At 52.3% G+C, this 19,991-nt stretch overlaps 2 non-coding genes across 2 annotated transcripts; both read left to right on the plus strand.

Moving 5' to 3' along the window:
- Positions 1-5,578: 5,578 nt before the first annotated feature.
- TRNAK-CUU (transfer RNA lysine (anticodon CUU)) lies at positions 5,579-5,651 on the plus strand. Its single transcript has one exon. It is a non-coding gene; the product is annotated as a tRNA-Lys (tRNA).
- A 13,779-nt stretch (positions 5,652-19,430) lies between these two features.
- Positions 19,431-19,503, plus strand: TRNAK-CUU (transfer RNA lysine (anticodon CUU)). The gene has a single exon. It is a non-coding gene; the product is annotated as a tRNA-Lys (tRNA).
- Positions 19,504-19,991: the final 488 nt, after the last annotated feature.

The raw sequence follows: 19,991 nt of genomic DNA on the forward strand, positions 1-19,991 counted from the left end.
TGCACTGTTTTAAAAACTAGTGTGCTGGAACAAGCAGTTTCAGGGTGGGGTCGGATTGTCTTCAACCTCCATCAGAACTGAACAAGAACTCAGGTGAGCTGGGCTTTGACAGCGCCGCTGGGAGCGGTCCTAGGCCGAGCCTTTCCTGCGCCCTTTCCTAGCCTGAGCCGCCCGTGCTTACAGCGAGCTCGGAGTCCGCTCCGGTCCGTCCTGTCCCCCCCATCCTTAAAAAAAGAGGAGTTTAAGGTCTCATCCCCGCTGGTGTTATGATTAAAGTAGGTATGAAAACTACTTTGTCAGCAGCGGGATTTGACCACAGGACTGGGGAAGATACTGCTCTTGAATGTGGCGCCTTACACCGCGCGACCATTCCGGCAGCCTCCGGACACAACTCTGGAGGCTGACTGCCACCTCGCGAAACAGGGAGAGTTCACACTGTTCTCTACTGGACATTTAAGTATGTGCCCAGAGACAGGTTGAGAGGACAGATGCATTTCTTCACCAGAGTGAGCTCCAGAGAGAATGAAGGGACATAAGATTGGGGTAGAGCGAGAGATGGAGAAAGAGAAAGGTGCCTGTGTCGAGTCAGCAGCAGAGAAAATGAAACAAAGGGGCCTCCTGGGATAACCACACACTACTTCCTCACAAAGAACACACAGAGGGTGTGTGAAATGACATAGGCACAGCAGCCCGGCTAGCTCAGTCGGTAGAGCATGAAACTCTTAATCTCAGGGTTGTGGGTTCGAGCCCCACGTTGGGCGTGATGATTTTTAAAGGCTTCTCCATTTTCGGGTTTAACATTAACTGTCACCTTTTTCAGATATTTCGCTGAGGCTTAAAAATACACAAACACACATCCTGCAGTTTGCCTCACGATTCCCACAGGACTCCAAACAACGCAGCACTTCCCGCCCTGGGAGGCGCCGCTGGGAGCGGTCCTAGGCCGAGCCTTTCCTGCGCCCTTTCCTAGCCTGAGCCGCCCGTGATTACAGCGAGCTCGGAGTCCGCTCCGGTCCGTCCTGTCCCCCCCCCCCATCCTTTCAAAAAGAGGAGTTTAAGGTCTCATCCGCCCTGGTGTTATGATTAAAGTAGGTATGAAAACTACTTTATGTCAGCAGCGGGATTTGACCACGGGACTGGGGAAGATACTGCTCTTGACGGTGGCGCCTTACACCGCTCGGCCATTCCGGCAGCCTCCGGTACACCGCTCTGGAGGCTGACTGCCACCTCGCGACACAGGGAGAGTTCCCACTGTTCTCTACTGGACATTTAAGTATATGCCCAGAGACAGGTTGAGAGGACAGATGCATGTATGTACCAGAGTGAGCTCCAGAGAGACTGATGGGGACATAAGACTGGGGTAGAACGAGAGATGGAGAAAGAGAAAGGTGCCTGTGTCGAGTCAGCAGCAGAGAAAATGAAACAAAGGGGCCTCCTGGGATAATCACACACTACTTCCTCAGAAAGAACACAAAGAGGGTGTGTGAAATGACATAGGCACAGCAGCCCGGCTAGCTCAGTCGGTAGCACATGAGACTCTTAATCTTAGGGTCGTGGGTTCGAGCCCCACATTGGGCGAGATGCTTTTTAAAGGCTTCTCCATTTTCGGGTTTAACATTAACTCTCACCTTTTTCAGATATTTCGCTGCGGCTTAAAACTACACACACACACACATCCTGCAGTTTGCCTCACGATTCCCACAGGACTCCACGCAACGCAGCACTTTCCGCCCTGGGAGGCGCCGCTGGGAGCAGTCCTAGGCCAAGCCTTTCCTGCGCCCTTTCCTAGCCTGAGCCGCCCGTGCTTACAGCGAGTTCGGAGTCCGCTCCGCTCCGTCCTGTCCCCCCCCATCCTTTCAAAAAGAGGATTTTAAGGTCTCATCCCGCTGGTGTTATGATTAAAGTAGGTATGAAAACTACTTTATGTTGGCAGCGGTATTTGATCACAGGACTGGGGAAGATACTGCTCTTGAATGTGGCGCCTCACACCGCTCGGCCATTCCGGCAGCCTCCGAAACACCGCTCTGGAGGCTGACTGCCACCTCGCGAAACAGGGAGAGTTCACACTGTTCTCTACTGGACATTTAAGTATGTGCCCAGAGACAGGTTGAGAGGACAGATGCATGTATGTACCAGAGTGAGCTCCAGAGAGACTGATGGGGACATAAGACTGGGGTAGAGCGAGAGATGGAGAAAGAGAAAGGTGCCTGTGTCGAGTCAGCAGCAGAGAAAATGAAACAAAGGGGCCTCCTGGGATAACCACACACTACTTCCTCGTAAAGAACACACAGAGGGTGTGTGAAATGACAGAGGCACAGCATCCTGGCTAGCTCAGTCGGTAGAGCATGAGACTCTTAATCTCAGGGTTGTGGCATTGAGCCCCACGTTGGGCGTGATGCTCTTTAAAGGCTTCTCCATTTTCGGGTTGAACATTACCTCTCACCTTTTTCAGATATTTTGCTGAGGCTTAAAACTACACACACACACATCCTGCAGTTTGCCTCACGATTCCCACAGGACTCCACACAACGCAGCACTTCCCGCCCTGGGTGGCGCCGCTGGGAGCGGTCCTAGGCCGAGCCTTTCCTGTGCCCTTTCCTAGCCTGAGCCGCCCGTGCTTACAGCGAGCTCGGAGTCCGCTCCGGTTTGTCCTGTCCCCCCCCATCCTTTCAAAAAGAGGAGTTTAAAGTCTCATCCCCGCTGGTGTTATGATTAAAGTAGGTATGAAAACTACTTCATGTCAGCATCAGGATTTGACTACGGGACTGGGGAGGATACTGCTCTTGAATGTGGCGCCTTACACCGCTCGGCCATTCCGGCAGCATGCAGAACACAGCTCTGGAGGCTGACTGCCACCTCGCGACACAGGGAGAGTTCACACTGTTCTCTACTGGACATTTAAGTATGTGCCCAGAGACAGGTTGAGAGGACAGATGCATGTATGTACCAGAGTGAGCTCCAGAGAGACTGATGGGGACAAAAGACTGGGGTAGAGCGAGAGATGGAGAAAGAGAAAGGTGCCTGTGTCGAGTCAGCAGCAAAGACAATGAAACAAAGGGGCCTCCTGGGATAACCACACACTACTTCCTCACAAAGAACACACAGAGGGTATGTGAAATAACATAGGCACGTCAGCCCGGCTGGCTCAGTCGATAGAGCATGAGACTCTTAATCTCAGGGTCGTGGGTTCGAGCCCCACGTTGGGTGTGATGCTTTTTAAAGGCTTCTCCATTTTCGGGTTTAACATTAACTCTCACCTTTTTCAGATATTTTTCTGAGGCTTAAAACTATACACACACACATCCTGCAGTTTGCCTCACGATTCCAACAGGACTCCACACAACGCAGCACTTCCCGCCCTGGTTGGCGCCGCTGGGAGCGGTCCTAGGCCGAGCATTTCCTGCGCCCTTTCCTAGCCTGGGCTGCCCGTGCTTACAGCGAGCTCGGAGTCCGCTCCGGTCCATCCTGTCCCCCCCCATCCTTTCAAAAAGAGAAGTTTAAAGTCTCATCCCCGCTGGTGTTATGATTAAAGTAGGTATGAAAACTACTTTATGTCAGCAGCGGGATTTGACCACAGGACTGGGGAAGATACTGCTCTTGAATGTGGCACCTTACACCGCTCGGCCATTACGGCAGCCTGCGGAACACGGCTCTGGAGGCTGACTGCCACCTCGCGACACAGGGACAGTTCACACTGTTCTCTACTGGACATTTAAGTATGTGCCCAGAGACAGGTTGAGAGGACAGATGCATGTATGTACCAGAGTGAGCTCCAGAGAGACTGATGGGGACATAAGACTGTGGTAGAGCGAGAGATGGAGAAAGAGAAAGGTGCCTGTGTCGAGTCAGCAGCAAAGAAAATGAAACAATGGGGCCTCCTGGGATAACCACACACTACTTCCTCACAAAGAACACACAGAGGGTGTGTGAAATGACCTAGGCACGTCAGCCCGGCTAGCTCAGTCGGTAGAGAATGAGACTCTTAATCTCAGGGTCGTGGGTTTGAGCCCCACGTTCGGTGTGATGCTTTTTAAAGGCTTCTCCATTTTCGGGTTTAACATTAACTCTCACCTTTTTCAGATATTTCGCTGAGAATTAAAACTACACACACACACACATCCTGCAGTTTGCCTCACGATTCCCACAGGACTCCATACAACGCAGCACTTCCCGCCCTGGGAGGCGCCGCTGGGAGTGGTCCTAGGCCGAGCCTTTCCTGCGCCCTTTCCTAGCCTGAGCCGCCCGTGCTTACAGCGAGCTCGGAGTCCGCTCCGGTCCGTCCTGTCCCCCCCTCATCCTTTCAAAAAGAGGAGTTTAAGGTCTCATCCCCCCTGAAGTTATGATTAAAGTAGGTATGAAAGCTACTTTATGTCAGCAGTGGGATTTGACCACGGGACTAGGGAAGATACTGCTCTTGAATCTGGCACCTTACACCGCTTGGCCATTCCGGCAGCCTCCAGAACACGGCTCTGGAGGCTGACTGCCACCTCGCGACACAGGGAGAGTTCACACTGTTCTCTACTGGACATTTAAGTATATCCCCAGAGACAGGTTGAGAGGACAGATGCATGTATGTACCACAGTGAGCTCCAGAGAGACTGATGGGGACATAAGACTGGAGTAGAGCGAGAGATGGAGAAAGAGAAAGGTGCCTGTGTCGAGTCAGCAGCAGAGAAAATGAAACAAAGGGGCCTCCTGGGATAACCACACACTACTTCCTCACAAAGCACACACAGAGGGTGTGTGAAATGACATAGACACAGCAGCCCGGCTAGCTCAGTCGGTAGCGCATGAGACTCTTAATCTCAGGGTTGTGGGTTCGAGCCCCACGTTGGGCGTGATGCTTTTTAAAGGCTTCTCCATTTTCGGGTTTAACATTAACTCTCACCTTTTTCAGATATTTTTCTGAGGCTTAAAACTACACACACACACATCCTGCAGTTTGCCTCACGATTCCCACAGGACTCCACACAACGCAGCACTTCCCGCCAAGGTGGCGCCGCTGGCAGCGGTCCTAGGCCGAGCCTTTCCTGCGCCCTTTCCTAGCCTGAGCCGCCCGTGCTTACAGCGAGCTCGGAGTCTGCTCCGGTCCGTCCTGTCCCCACCCATCCTTTCAAAAAGAGGAGTCTAAAGTCTCATCCCCGCTGGTATTATGATTAAAGTAGGTATGAAAACTACTTTATGTCAGCAGCGGGATTTGACCACGGGACTGGGGAAGATACTGCTCTTGAATGTGGCACCTTACACCGCTCTGCCATTCCGGCAGCCTGCGGAACACGGCTCTGGAGGCTGACTGCCACCTCGCGACACAGGGAGAGTTCACACTGTTCTCTACTGGACATTTAAGTATGTGCCCAGAGACAGGTTGAGAGGACAGATGCATGTATGTACCAGAGTGAGCTCCAGAGAGACTGATGGGGACATAAGACTGGGGTAGAGCGAGAGATGGAGAAAGAGAAAGGTGCCTGTGTCGAGTCAGCAGCAAAGAAAATGAAACAAAGGGGCCTCCTGGGATAACCACACACTACTTCCTCACAAAGAACACACAGAGGGTGTGTGAAATGGCATAGGCACGTCAGCCCGGCTAGCTCAGTCGGTAGAGCATGAGACTCTTAATCTCAGGGTCGTGGGTTCGAGCCCCACGTTGGGTGTGATGCTTTTTAAATGCTTCTCCATTTTCGGGTTGAACATTAACTCTCACCTTTTTCAGATATTTTTCTGAGGCTTAAAACTACACACACACACATCCTGCAGTTTGCCTCACGATTCCCACAGGACTCAACACAACGCAGCACTTCCCGCCCTGGGTGGCGCCGCTGGGAGCGGTCCTAGGCGGAGCCTTTCCTGCGTCCTTTCCTAGCCTGAGCCGCCCGTGCTTACAGCGAGCTCGGAGTCCGCTCCGGTCCGTCCTGTCCCCCCCCATCCTTTCAAAAAGAGGAGTTTAAAGTCTCATCCCCGCTGGTGTTATGATTAAAGTAGGTATGAAAACTACTTTATGTCAGCAGCGGGATTTGACCATGGGACTGGGGAAGATACTGCTCTTGAATGTGGCACCTTACACCGCTCGGCGATTACGGCAGCCTGCGGAACACGTCTCTGGAGGCTGACTGCCACCTCGCGACACAGGGAGAGTTCACACTGTTCTCTACTGGACATTTAAGTATGTGCCCAGAGACAGGTTGAGAGGACAGATGCATGTATGTACCAGAGTGAGCTCCAGAGAGACTGATGGGGACATAAGATTGTGGTAGAGCGAGAGATGGAGAAAGAGAAAGGTGCCTGTGTCGAGTCAGCAGCAAAGAAAATGAAACAAAGGGGCCTACTGGGATAACCACACACTACTTTCTCACAAAGAACACACAGAGGGTGTGTGAAATGACATAGGCACGTCAGCCTGGCTAGCTCAGTCGGTAGAGCATGAGACTCTTAATCTCAGGGTCGTGGGTTCGAGCCCCACGTTGTGTGTGATGCTTTTTAAAGGCTTCTCCATTTTCGGGTTTAACATTAACTCTCACCTTTTTCAGATATTTCGCTGAGAATTAAAACTACACACACACACACATCCTGCAGTTTGCCTCACGATTCCCACAGGACTCCACACAACGCAGCCCTTCCCGCCCTGGGAGGCGCCGCTGGGAGCGGTCCTAGGCCGATCATTTCCTGCACCCTTTCCTAGCCTGAGCCGCCCGTGCTTACAGCGAGCTCGGAGTTCTCTCCGGTCCGTCCTGTCCCCCCCCCCATCCTTTCAAAAAGAGGAGTTTAAGGTCTCATCCCCCCTGGTGTTATGATGAAAGTAGGTATGAAAGCTACTTTATGTCAGCAGCGGGATTTGACCATGGTACTAGAGAAGATACTGCTCTTGAATGTGGCACCTTACACCGCTCGGCCATTCCGGCAGCCTCCGGAACACGGCTCTGGAGGCTGACTGCCACCTCGCGACACAGGGAGAGTTCACACTGTTCTCTACTGGACATTTAAGTATATCCCCAGAGACAGGTTGAGAGGACAGATGCATGTATGTACCACAGTGAGCTCCAGAGAGACTGATGGGGACATAAGACTGGAGTAGAGCGAGAGATGGAGAAAGAGAAAGGTGCCTGTGTCGAGTCAGCAGCAGAGAAAATGAAACAAAGGGGCCTCCTGGGATAACCACACACTTCTTCCTCACAAAGCACACACAGAGGGTGTGTGAAATGACATAGACACAGCAGCCCAGCTAGCTCAGTCGGTAGCGCATAAGACTCTTAATCTCAGGGTCGTGGGCTCGAGCCCCACGTTGGGCGTGATGCTTTTTAAAGGCTTCTCCATTTTCGGGTTTAACATTAACTCCCACCTTTTTCAGATATTTCGCTGAGGCTTAAAACTACACACACACACACACATCCTGCAGTTTACCTCACGATTCCCACAGGACTCCACACAACGCAGCACTTCCCACCCTGGGAGGCGCCGCTGGGAGCGGTCCTAGGCCAAGCCTTTCCTGCGCCCTTTCCTAGCCTGAGCTGCCCGTGCTTACAGCGAGCTCGGAGTCTGCTCCGGTCCGTCCTGTCCCCCCCATCCTTTCAAAAAGAGGAGTTTAAAGTCTCATCCCCGCTGGTGTTATGATTAAAGTAGGTATGAAGACTACTTTATGTCAGCAGCAGGATTTGACCACGGGACTGGGGAAGATACTGCTTTTGAATGTGGAGCCTTACACCGCTCGGCCATTCCGGCAGCCTACGGAACACGGCTCTGGAGGATGACTGCCACCTCGCGAAACAGTGAGAGTTCACACTGTTCTCTTCTGGACATTTAAGTATGTGCCCAGAGACAGGTTGAGAGGACAGATGCATGTATGTACCAGAGTGAGCTCCAGAGAGACTGAAGGGGACATAAGTCTGGGGTAGAGCGAGAGATGGAGAAAGAGAGAGGTGCCTGTGTCGAGTCAGCTGCAGAGAAAATGAAACAAAGGGGCCTCCTGGGATAACCACACACTACTTCCTCACAAAGAACACACAGAGGGTGTGTGAAATGACATAGGCACAGCAGCCCGGCTACCTCAGTCGGTAGAGCATGAGACTCTTAATCTCAGGGTCGTGGGTTCGAGCCCCACGTTGGGTGTGATGCTTTTTAAAGGCTTCTCCATTTTCGGGTTTAACATTAACTCTCACCTTTTTCAGATATTTTGCTGAGGCTTTAAACTACACACACACACACATCCTGCAGTTTGCCTCACGATTCCCACAGGACTCCACACAACGCAGCACTTCCCGCCCTTGGAGGCGCCGCTGGGAGCGGTCCTATGCCGAGCCTTTCCTGCGCCCTTTCCTAGCCTGAGCCGCCCGTGCTTACAGCGAGCTCGGAGTCCGCTCCGGTCCGTCCTGTCCCCCCCATCCTTTCAAAAAGAGGAGTTTAAAGTCTCATCCCCACCGGTGTTTTGATTAAGGTAGGTATGAAAACTACTTTATATTGGCAGCGGTATTTGATCACAGGACTGGGGAAGATACTGCTCTTGAATGTGGCGCCTCACACCGCTCAGCCATTCCGGCAGCTTTCGAAACACGGCTCTGGAGGCTGACTGCCACCTCGCGAAACTGGGAGAGTTCACACTGTTCTCTACTGGACATTTAAGTATGTGCACAGAGACAGGTTGAGAGGACAGATGCATGCATGTACCAGAGTGAGCTCCAGAGAGACTGATGGAGACATAAAACTAGGGTAGAGCGAGAGATGGAGAAAGAGAAAGGTGCCTGGGTCGAGTCAGCAGCAGAGAAAATGAAACAAAGGGGCCTCCTGGGATAACCACACAATACTTCCTCACAAAGAACACACAGAGGGTGTGTGAAATGACATAGGCACAGCAGCCCGGCTAGCTCAGTTGGTAGAGCATAAGACTCTTAATCTCAGGGTTGTGGGTTCGAGCCCCATGTTGGGCATGATGCTTTTTAAAGGCTTCTCCCTTTTTGGGTTTAACATTAAATCTCACCTTTTTCAGATATTTCGCTGAGGCTTAAAAATACACAAACACACATCCTGCAGTTTGCCTCACGATTCCCCCAGGACTCCCCACAACGCAGCACTTCCCGCCTGGGAGGCGCCGCTGGGAGCGGTCCTAGGCCGAGCGTTTCCTGCGCCCTTTCCTAGCCTGAGCCGCCCGTGCTTACAGCGAGCTCGGAGTCCGCTCCGTCCTGTCCCCCCCAATCCTTTCAAAAAGAGGATTTTAAGGTCTCATCCCCGCTGGTGTTATGATTAAAGTAGGTATGAAAACTACTTTATGTTTGCAGCGGTATTTGATCACAGGACTGGGGAAGATACTGCTCTTGAATGTGGCGCCTCACACCGCTCGGCCATTCCGGCAGCCTCCGAAACATGGCTCTGGAGGCTGACTGCCACCTCGCGAAACAGGGAGAGTTCACACTGTTCTCTACTGGACATTTAAGTATGTGCCCAGAGACAGGTTGAGACGACAGATGCATGTATGTACCACAGTGAGCTCCAGAGAGACTGAAGGGGACATAAGACTGGGGTAGAGCGAGAGATGGAGAAAGAGAAAGGTGCCTGTGTCGAGTCAGCAGCAGAGAAAATGAAACAAAGGGGCCTCCTGGGATAACCACACACTACTTCCTTACAAAGAACACACAGAGGGTGTGTGAAATGACATAGGCACAGCAGGCCGGCTAGCTCAGTCGGTAGAGCATGAGACTCTTAATCTCAGGGTCGTGGGTTCGAGCCACAGGTTGGGTGTGATGCTTTTTAAAGACTTCTCCATTTTCGGGTTTAACATTAACTCTCACCTTTTTCAGATATTTCGCTGCGGCTTACAACTACACACACACACACATCCTGCAGTTTGCCTCACGATTCCCACAGGACTCCCCCCAACGCAGCACTTCCCGCTCTGGGAGGCGCCGCTGGGAGCGGTCCTAGGCCAAGCCTTTCCTGCGCCCTTTCCTAGCCTGAGCCGCCCGTGCTTACAGCGAGCTCGGAGTCCGCTCCGTCCTGTCCCCCCCAATCCTTTCAAAAAGAGGATTTTAAGGTCTCATCCCCGCTGGTGTTATGATTAAAGTAGGTATGAAAACTACTTTATGTTTGCAGCAGTATTTGATCACAGGACTGGGGAAGATACTGCTCTTGAATGTGGCGCCTCACACCGCTCGGCCATTCCGGCAGCCTCCGAAACATGGCTCTGGAGGCTGACTGCCACCTCGCGAAACAGGGAGAGTTCACACTGTTCTCTACTGGACATTTAAGTATGTGCCCAGAGACAGGTTGAGAGGACAGATGCATGTATGTACCAGAGTGAGCTCCAGAGAGACTGATGGGGACATAAGACTGGGGTAGAGCGAGCGATGGAGAAAGAGAAAGGTGCCTGTGTCGAGTCAGCAGCAGAGAAAATGAAACAAGGGGGCCTCCTGGGATAACCACACACTACTTCCTCACAAAGAACACAAAGAGGGTGTGTGAAATGACATAGGCACAGCAACCCGGCTAGCTCAGTCGGTAGCGCATGAGACTCTTAATCTCAGGGTTGTGGGTTCGAGCCCCACGTTGGGCGTGATGCCTTTTTAAGGCTTCTCCATTTTCGGGTTTAACATTAACTCTCACCTTTTTCAGATATTTCGCTGCGGCTTAAAAGTACACACACACACACATCCTGCAGTTTGCCTCACGATTCCCACAGGACTCCACACAACTCAGCACTTCCCGCCCTGGGAGGCGCCGCTGAGAGCGGTCCTAGGCCAAGCCTTTCCTGCGCCCTTTCCTAGCCTGAGCCGCCCTTGCTTACAGTGAGCTCGGAGTCCGCTCCGCTCCGTCCTGTCCCCCCCATCCTTTCAAAAAGAGGATTTTAAGGTCCCATCCCCGCTGGTGTTATGATTAAAGTAGGTATGAAAACTACTTTATGTTGGCAGCGGTATTTGATCACAGGACTGGGGAAGATACTGCTCTTGAATGTGGTGCCTTAAACCGCTCAGCCATTTCGGCAGCCTTTAGAACACAGCTCTGGAGGCTGACTGCCACCTTGCAAAACAGGGAGAGTTCACACTGTTCTCTACTGGACATTTAAGTATGTGCCCAGAGACAGGTTGAGAGGACAGATGCATGTATGTACCAGAATGAGCTCCAGAGAGATTGATGGGGACATGAGACTGGGGTAGAGCGAGAGATGGAGAAAGAGAAAGGTGCCTGTGTCTACTCAGCAGCAGAGAAAATGAAACAAAGGGGCCTCCTGGGATAACCACACACTACTTCCTCACAAAGAACACACAGAGGGTGTGTGAAATGGCATAGGCACAGCACCCTGGCTAGCTCAGTCGGTAGAGCATGAGACTCTTAATCTCAGGGTCGTGGGTTCGAGCCCCATGTTGGGCGTGATGCTTTTTAAAGGCTTCTCCATTTTCGGGTTTAACATTAACTCTCACCTTTTTCAGATATTTTGCTGAGGCTTAAAACTACACACACACACATCCTGCAGTTTGCCTCACGATTCCCACAGGACTCCACACAACGCAGCACTTCCCGCCCTGGGAGGCGCCGCTGGGAGCGGTCCTAGGCCGAGCCTTTCCTGCGCCCTTTCCTAGCCTGAGCCGCCCGTGCTTACAGCGAGCTCGGAGTCCGCTCTGGTCCGTCCTGTCCCCACCCCATCATTTCAAAACGAGGAGTTTAAGGTCTCATCCCCGCTGGTGTTATGATTAAAGTAGGTATGAAAACTACTTTATGTCGGCAGTGGGATTTAATTACGGGACTGGGGAAGATACTGCTCTTGAATGTGGCGCCTTACACCGCTCGGCCATTCCGGCAGCCTCCGGAACACGGCTCTGGAGGCTGACTGCCCCCTCGCGAAACAGGGAGAGTTCACACTGTTCTCTACTGGACATTTAAGTATGTGCCCAGAGACAGGTTGAGAGGACAGATGCATGTATGTACCAGAGTGAGCTCCAGAGAGACTGATGGGGACATAAGACTGGGGTAGAGCGAGAGATGGAGAAAGAGAAAGGTGCCTGTGTCGAGTCAGCAGCAGAGAAGATGAAACAAAGGTGCCTCCTGGGATAACCACACACTACTTCCTCACAAAGAACACACAGAGGGTGTGTGAAATGACATAGGCACAGCAGCCCGGCTAGCTCAGTCGGTAGAGCATGAGACTCTTAATCTCAGGGTCGTGGGTTCGTGCCCCACGTTGGGCGTGATGCTTTTTAAAGGCTTCTCCATTTTCGGGTTTAACATTAACTCTTACCTTTTTCAGATATTTTGCTGAGGCTTAAAACTACACACACACACATCCTGCAGTTTGCCTCACGATTCCCACAGGACTCCACACAACGCAGCACTTCCCGCCCTGGGAGGCGCCGCTGGGAGCGGTCCTAGGCCGAGCCTTTCCTGCGCCCTTTCCTAGCCTGAGCCGCCCGTGCTTACAGCGAGCTCGGAGTCCGCTCCGGTCCGTCCTGTCCCCCCCCATCCTTTCAAAACGAGGAGTTTAAGGTCTCATCCCCGCTGGTGTTATGATTAAAGTAGGTATGAAAACTACTTTATGTCGGCAGTGGGATTTAATTACGGGACTGGGGAAGATACTGCTCTTGAATGTGGCGCCTTACACCGCTCGGCCATTCCGGCAGCCTCCGGAACACGGCTCTGGAGGCTGACTGCCCCCTCGCGAAACAGGGAGAGTTCACACTGTTCTCTACTGGACATTTAAGTATGTGCCCAGAGACAGGTTGAGAGGACAGATGCATGTATGTACCAGAGTGAGCTCCAGAGAGACTGATGGGGACATAAGACTGGGGTAGAGCGAGAGATGGAGAAAGAGAAAGGTGCCTGTGTCGAGTCAGCAGCAGAGAAAATGAAACAAAGGTGCCTCCTGGGATAACGACACACTACTTCCTCACAAAGAACACACAGAGGGTGTGTGAAATGACATAGGCACAGCAGCCCGGCTAGCTCAGTCGGTAGAGCATGAGACTCTTAATCTCAGGGTCGTGGGTTCGTGCCCCATGTTGGGCGTGATGCTTTTTAAAGGCTTCTCCATTTTCGGGTTTAACATTAACTCTTACCTTTTTCAGATATTTTGCTGAGGCTTAAAACTACACACACACACATCCTGCAGTTTGCCTCAGGATTCCCACAGGACTCCACACAATGCAGCACTTCCCGCCCTGGGAGGCGCCGCTGGGAGCGGTCCTAGGCCGAGCCTTTCCTGCGCCCTTTCCTAGCCTGAGCCGCCCGTGCCTACAGCGAGCTCGGAGTCCGCTCCGGTCCGTCCTGTCCACCCCCATCCTTTCAAAAAGAGGAGTTTTACGGTCTCATCCCCGCTGGTGTTATGATTAAAGTAGGTATGAAAACTACTTTATGTCGGCAGCGGGATTTGATCACAGGCCTGGGGAAGACACTGCTCTTGAATGTGGCACCTTACACCGCTCAGCCATTCCGGCAGCCTCCGGAAAACGGCTCTGGAGGCTGACTGCCACCTCGCGAAACAGGGAGAGTTCACACTGTTCTCTACTGGACATTTAAGTATGTGCCCAGAGACAGGTTGAGAGGACAGATGCATGTATGTACCAGAGTGAGCTCCAGAGAGACTGATGAGGACATAAGACTGGGGTAGAGCGAGAGATGGAGAAAGAGAAAGGTGCCTGTGTCGAGTCAGCAGCAGAAAAAATGAAACAAAGGGGCCTCCTGGGATAACCACACACTACTTCCTCACAAAGAACACACAGAGGGTGTGTGAAATGACATAGGCACAGCAGCCCGGCTAGCTCAGTCGGTAGAGCATGAGACTCTTAATCTCAGGGTCGTGAGTTCGAGCCCCACGTTGGGCATGATGCTTTTTAAAGGCTTCTCCATTTTCGGGTTTAACATTAACTCTCACCTTTTTCAGATATTTTGCTGAGGCTTAAAACTACACACACACACATCCTGCAGTTTGCCTCACGATTCCCACAGGACTCCACACAACGCAGCACTTCCCGTCGTGAGAGGCGCCGCTGGGAGTGGTCCTAGCCCGAGCCTTTCATGCGCACTTTCCTAACCTGAGCCGCCCGTGCTTACAGCGAGCTCGGAGTCCGCTCCGCTCCGTCCTGTCCCCCCCATCCTTTCAAAAAGAGGATTTTAAGGTCTCATCCTTGCTGGTGTTATGATTAAAGTAGGTATGAAAACTACTTTATGTCGGCAGCGGGATTTGATCACAGGACTGGGGAAGATACTGATCTTGAATGTGGTGCCATACACCGCTCAGTCATTCCGGCAGCCTCCGGAACACGGCTCTGGAGGCTGACTGCCCCCTCGCGAAACAGGGAGAGTTCACACTGTTCTCTACTGGACATTTAAGTATGTGCCCAGAGACAGGTTGAGAGGACAGATGCATGTATGTACCAGAGTGAGCTCCAGAGAGACTGATGGGGACATAAGACTGGGGTAGATCGAGAGATGGAGAAAGAGAAAGGTGCCTGTGTCGAGTCAGCAGCAGAGAAAATGAAACAAAGGGGCCTCCTTGGATAACCACACACTACTTCCTCACAAAGAACACACAGAGGGTGTGTGAAATGACATAGGCACAGCAGCCTGGCTAACTCCGCCGGTAGAGCATGAGACTCTTAATCTCAGGGTTGTGGGTTCGATCCCCACGTTGGGCGTGATGCTTTTTAAAGGCTTCTCCATTTTCGGGTTTAACATTAACTCTCACCTTTTTCAGATATTTCGCTGAGGCTTAAAACTACACACACACACACACATCCTGCAGTTTGCCTCACGATTACCACAGGACTCCACACAATGCAGCACTTCCCACCCTGGGAGGCGCCGCTGGGAGCGGTCCTAGGCCAAGCCTTTCCTGCGCCCTTTCCTAGCCTGAGCCGCCCGTGCTTACAGCGAGCTCGGAGTCCGCTCCGGTCCGTCCTGTCCCCCCCCATCCTTTCAAAAAGAGGAGTTTAAAGTCTCATCCCCGCTGGTGTTATGATTAAAGTAGGTATGAAAACTACTTTATATCAGCAGCTGGATTTGACCACAGGACTGGGGAAGATACTGCTCTTGAATGTGGCGCCTTACACCGCTCGGCCATTCCGGCAGCCTCCGGAACACACCTCTGGAGGCTGACTGCCACCTTGCGAAACAGGGAGAGTTCACACTGTTCTCTACTGGACATTTAAGCATGTGCCCAGAGACAGGTTGAGAGGACAGATACATGTATCTACCAGAGTGAGCTCCAGAGAGACTGATGAGGACATAAGACTGGGGTAGAGCGAGAGATGGAGAAAGAGAAAGGTGCCTGTGTCGAGTCAGCAGCAGAGAAAATGAAACAAAGGGGCCTCCTGGGATAACCACACACTACTTCCACACAAAGAACACACAGAGGGTGTGTGAAATGACAAGGACACAGCAGCCCGGCTAGCTCCGTCGGTAGAGCATAAGACTCTTAATCTCAGGGTGGTGGGTTTGAGCCCCACGTTGGGCGCGATGCTTTTTAAAGGCTTCTCCATTTTCGGGTTTAACATTAACTCTCACCTTTTTCAGATATTTTGCTGAGGCTTAAAACTACACACACACACATCCTGCAGTTTGCCTCACGATTCCCACAGGACTCCACACAACGCAGCACTTCCCGCCCTGGGAGGCGCCGCTGGGAGCGGTCCTAGGCCGAGCCTTTCCTGCGCCCTTTCCTAGCCTGAGCCGCCCGTGCTTATAGCGAGCTCGGAGTCCGCTCCGGTCCGTCCTGTCCACCCCCATCCTTTCAAAAAGAGGAGTTTAAGGTCTCATCCCCGCTGGTGTTATGATTAAAGTAGTTATGAAAACTACTTTATGTCAGCATCTGGATTTGACCACGGGACTGGGGAAGATACTGCTCTTGAATGTGGCGCCTTACTCCACTCGGCCATTCCAGCAGACTTCGGAACACGGCTCTGGAGGCTGACTGCCACCTCGCGAAACAGGGAGAGTTCACACTCTTCTCTACTGGACATTTAAGTATGTGCCCAGAGACAGGTTGAGAGGACAGATGCATGTATGTACCAGAGTGAGCTCCAGAGAGACTGATGAGGACATAAGACTGGGGAAGAGCGAGAGATGGAGAAAGAGAAAGGTGCCTGTGTCGAGTCAGCAGCAGAGAAAATGAAACAAAGGCGCCTCCTGGAATAACCACACACTACTTCCTCACAAAGAACACACAGAGGGTGAGTGAAATCACATAAGCACAGCAGCCTGGCTAGCTCAGTTGGTAGAGCATGAGCATCTTAATCTCAGGGTTGTGGGTTCGAGCCCCACGTTGGGCGTGATGCTTTTTAAAGGCTTCTCCATTTTCGGGTTTAACATTAACTCTCACCTTTTTCAGATATTTCGCTGAGGCTTAAAACTACACACACACACACATCCTGCAGTTTGCCTCACGATTCCCACAGGACTCCACACAACGCAGCACTTCCCGCCCTGGGAGGCGCCGATGGGAGCGGTCCTAGGCCGAGCCTTTCCTGCGCCCTTTACTAGCCTGAGCCGCCCGTGCTTACAGCGAGCTCGGAGTCCGCTCCAGTCCGTCCTGTCCCACCCCCATCCTTTCAAAAAGAGGAGTTTAAGGTCTCATCCTTGCTGGTGTTATGATTAAAGTAGGTATGAAAACTACTTTATGTCGGCAGCGGGATTTGATCACAGGACTGGGGAAGATACTGATCTTGAATGTGGCGCCATACGCCGCTCAGTCATTCCGGCAGCCTCCGGAACACGGCCCTGGAGGCTGACTGCCACCTCGCGAAACAGGGAGAGTTCACACTGTTCTCTACTGGACATTTAAGTATGTGCCCAGAGACAGGTTGAGAGGACAGATGCATGTATGTACCAGAGTGAGATCCAGAGAGACTGATGAGGACATAAGACTGGGGTAGAGCGAGAGATGGAGAAAGAGAAAGGTGCCTGTGTCGAGTCAGCAGCAGAGAAAATTAAACAAAGGGGCCTCCTGGGATAACCACACACTACTTTCTCACAAAGAACACACAGAGGGTGTGTGAAATGACATAGACACAGTAGCCCGGCTAGCTCAGTCGGTTGAGCATGAGCCTCTTAATCTCGGGGTCGTGGGTTTGAGCCCCACGTGGGGGGCGATGCTTTTTAAAGGCTTCTCCATTTTCGGGTTTAACATTAACTCTCACCTTTTTCAGATATTTCGCTGAGGCTTAAAACTACACACACACACATCCTCCAGTTTGCCTCACGATTCCCACAGGACTCCACACAACGCAGCACTTCCCGCCCTGGGAGGTGCCGCTGGGAGCACTCCTAGGCCAAGCCTTTCCTGCGCCCTTTCCTAGCCTGAGCCGCCCGTGCTTACAGAGAGCTTGGAGTCCGCTCCGGTCCGTCCTGTCCCCCCCCATCCTTTCAAAAAGAGGAGTTTAAGGTCTCATCCCCGCTGGTGTTATGATTAAAGTAGGTATGAAAACTACTTTATGTCGGCAGCGGGATTTAATTACGGGACTGGGGAAGATACTGCTCTTGAATGTGGCGCCTTACACCGCTCGGCCATTCCGGCAGCCTCCGGAACACGGCTCTGGAGGCTGACTGCCCCCTCGCGAAACAGGGAGAGTTCACACTGTTCTCTACTGGACATTTAAGTATGTGCCCAGAGACAGGTTGAGAGGACAGATGCATGTATGTACCAGAGTGAGCTCCAGAGAGACTGATGGGGACATAAGACTGGGGTAGAGCGAGAGATGGAGAAAGAGAAAGGTGCTTGTGTCGAGTCAGCAGCAGAGAAAATGAAACAAAGGGGCCTCCTTGGATAACCACACACTACTTCCTCACAAAGAACACACAGAGGGTGTGTGAAATGACATAGGCACAGCAGCCTGGCTAGCTCCGCCGGTAGAGCATGAGACTCTTAATCTCAGGGTTGTGGGTTCGAACCCCATGTTGGGCGTGATGCTTTTTAAAGGCTTCTCCATTTTCGGGTTTAACATTAACTCTCACCTTTTTCAGATATTTCGCTGAGGCTTAAAACTACACACACACACACACATCCTACAGTTTGCCTCACGATTCCCACAGGACTCCACACAACGCAGCACTTCCCACCCTGGGAGGCGCCGCTGGGAGCGGTCCTAGGCCGAGCCTTTCCTGCGCCCTTTCCTAGCCTGAGCCGCCCGTGCTTACAGCGAGCTCGGAGTCCGCTCCGGTCCGTCCTGTCCCCCCCCATCCTTTCAAAAAGAGGAGTTTAAGGTCTCATCCCCGCTGGTGTTATGATTAAAGTAGGTATGAAAACTACTTTATGTCAGCAGCTGGATTTGACCACAGAACTGGGGAAGATACTGCTCTTGAATGTGGCGCCTTACACCGCTCGGCCATTCCGGCAGCCTCCGGAACACCGCTCTGGAGGCTGACTGCCACCTTGCGAAACAGGGAGAGTTCACACTGTTCTCTACTGGACATTTAAGCATGTACCCAGAGACAGGTTGAGAGGACAGATGCATGTATGTACCAGAGTGAGCTCCAGAAAGACTGATGGGGACATAAGACTGGGGTAGAGCGAGAGATGGAGAAAGAGAAAGGTGCCTGTGTCGAGTCAGCAGCAGAGAAAATGAAACAAAGGGGCCTCCTGGGATAACCACGCACTACTGCCTCACAAAGAACACAGAGAGGGTGTGTGAAACAAGACAAGCACAGCAGCCCGGCTAGCTCAGTCGGTAGCGCATGAGACTCTTAATCTCAGGGTCGTGGGTTTGAGCCCCACGTTGGGCGTGATGCTTTTTAAAGGCTTCTCCATTTTCGGGTTTAACATTAACTCTCACCTTTTTCAGATATTTCGATGAGGCTTAAAACTACACACACACACATCCTGCAGTTTGCCTCACGATTCCCACAGGACTCCACACAACGCAGCACTTTCCGCCCTGGGAGGCGCCGCTGGGAGCGGTTCTAGGCCGAGCCCTTCCTGCGCCCTTTCCTAGCCTGAGCCGCCCGTGCTTACAGCGAGCTCGGAGTCCGCTCCGGTCCGTCCTGTCCCCCCCCCCATCCTTTCAAAAAGAGGAGTTTAAGGTCTCATCCCCGCTGGTGTTATGATTAAAGTAGGTATGAAAACTACTTTATTTCAGCAGCGCTATTTGACCACGGGACTGGGGAAGATACTGCTCTTGAATGTGGCGCCTTACACCACTCGGCCATTCTGGCAGCCTCCAGAACACGGCTCTGGAGGCTGACTGCCACCTCGCGAAACAGGGAGAGTTCACACTGTTCTATACTGGACATTTAAGTATGTGCCCAGAGACAGGTTGAGAGGACAGATGCATGTATGTACCAGAGTGAGCTCCAGAGAGACTGATGAGGACATAAGACTGGGGTAGAGCGAGAGATGGAGAAAGAGAAAGGTGCCTGTGTCGAGTCAGCAGCACAGAAAATGAAACAAAGGGGCCTCCTGGGATAACCACACACTACTTCCTCACAAAGAACACACAGAGGGTTTTTGAAATGACATAGGCACAGCAGCCCGGCTAGTTCAGTCGGTAGAGCATGAGACTCTTAATCTCAGGGTCGTGGGTTCGAGCCCCACGTTGGGCGTGATGCTTTTTAAATGCTTCTCCATTTTCGGGTTTAACATTAACTCTCACCTTTTTCAGATATTTTGCTGAGGCTTAAAACTACACACACACACATCCTGCAGTTTGCCTCACGATTCCCACAGGACTCCACACAACGCAGCACTTCCCGCCCTGGGAGGCGCCGCTGGGAGCGGTCCTAGGCCGAGCCTTTCCTGCGCCCTTTCCTAGCCTGAGCCGCCCGTGCTTACAGCGAGCTCGGAGTCCGCTCCGGTCCGTCCTGTCCCCCCCCATCCTTTCAAAAAGAGGAGTTTAAGGTCTCATCCCCGCTGGTGTTATGATTAAAGTAGGTATGAAAACTACTTTATGTCAGCAGCGGGATTTGACCACGGGACTGGGGAAGATACTGCTCTTGAATGTGGCGCCTTACACCACTCGGCCATTCCGGCAGCCTCCAGAACACGGCTCTGGAGGCTGACTGCCACCTCGCGAAACAGGGAGAGTTCACAC

This window comes from Pleurodeles waltl, chromosome 6 (assembly GCF_031143425.1).
Source record: "Pleurodeles waltl isolate 20211129_DDA chromosome 6, aPleWal1.hap1.20221129, whole genome shotgun sequence".
Lineage (NCBI taxonomy): Eukaryota > Metazoa > Chordata > Amphibia > Caudata > Salamandridae > Pleurodeles > Pleurodeles waltl.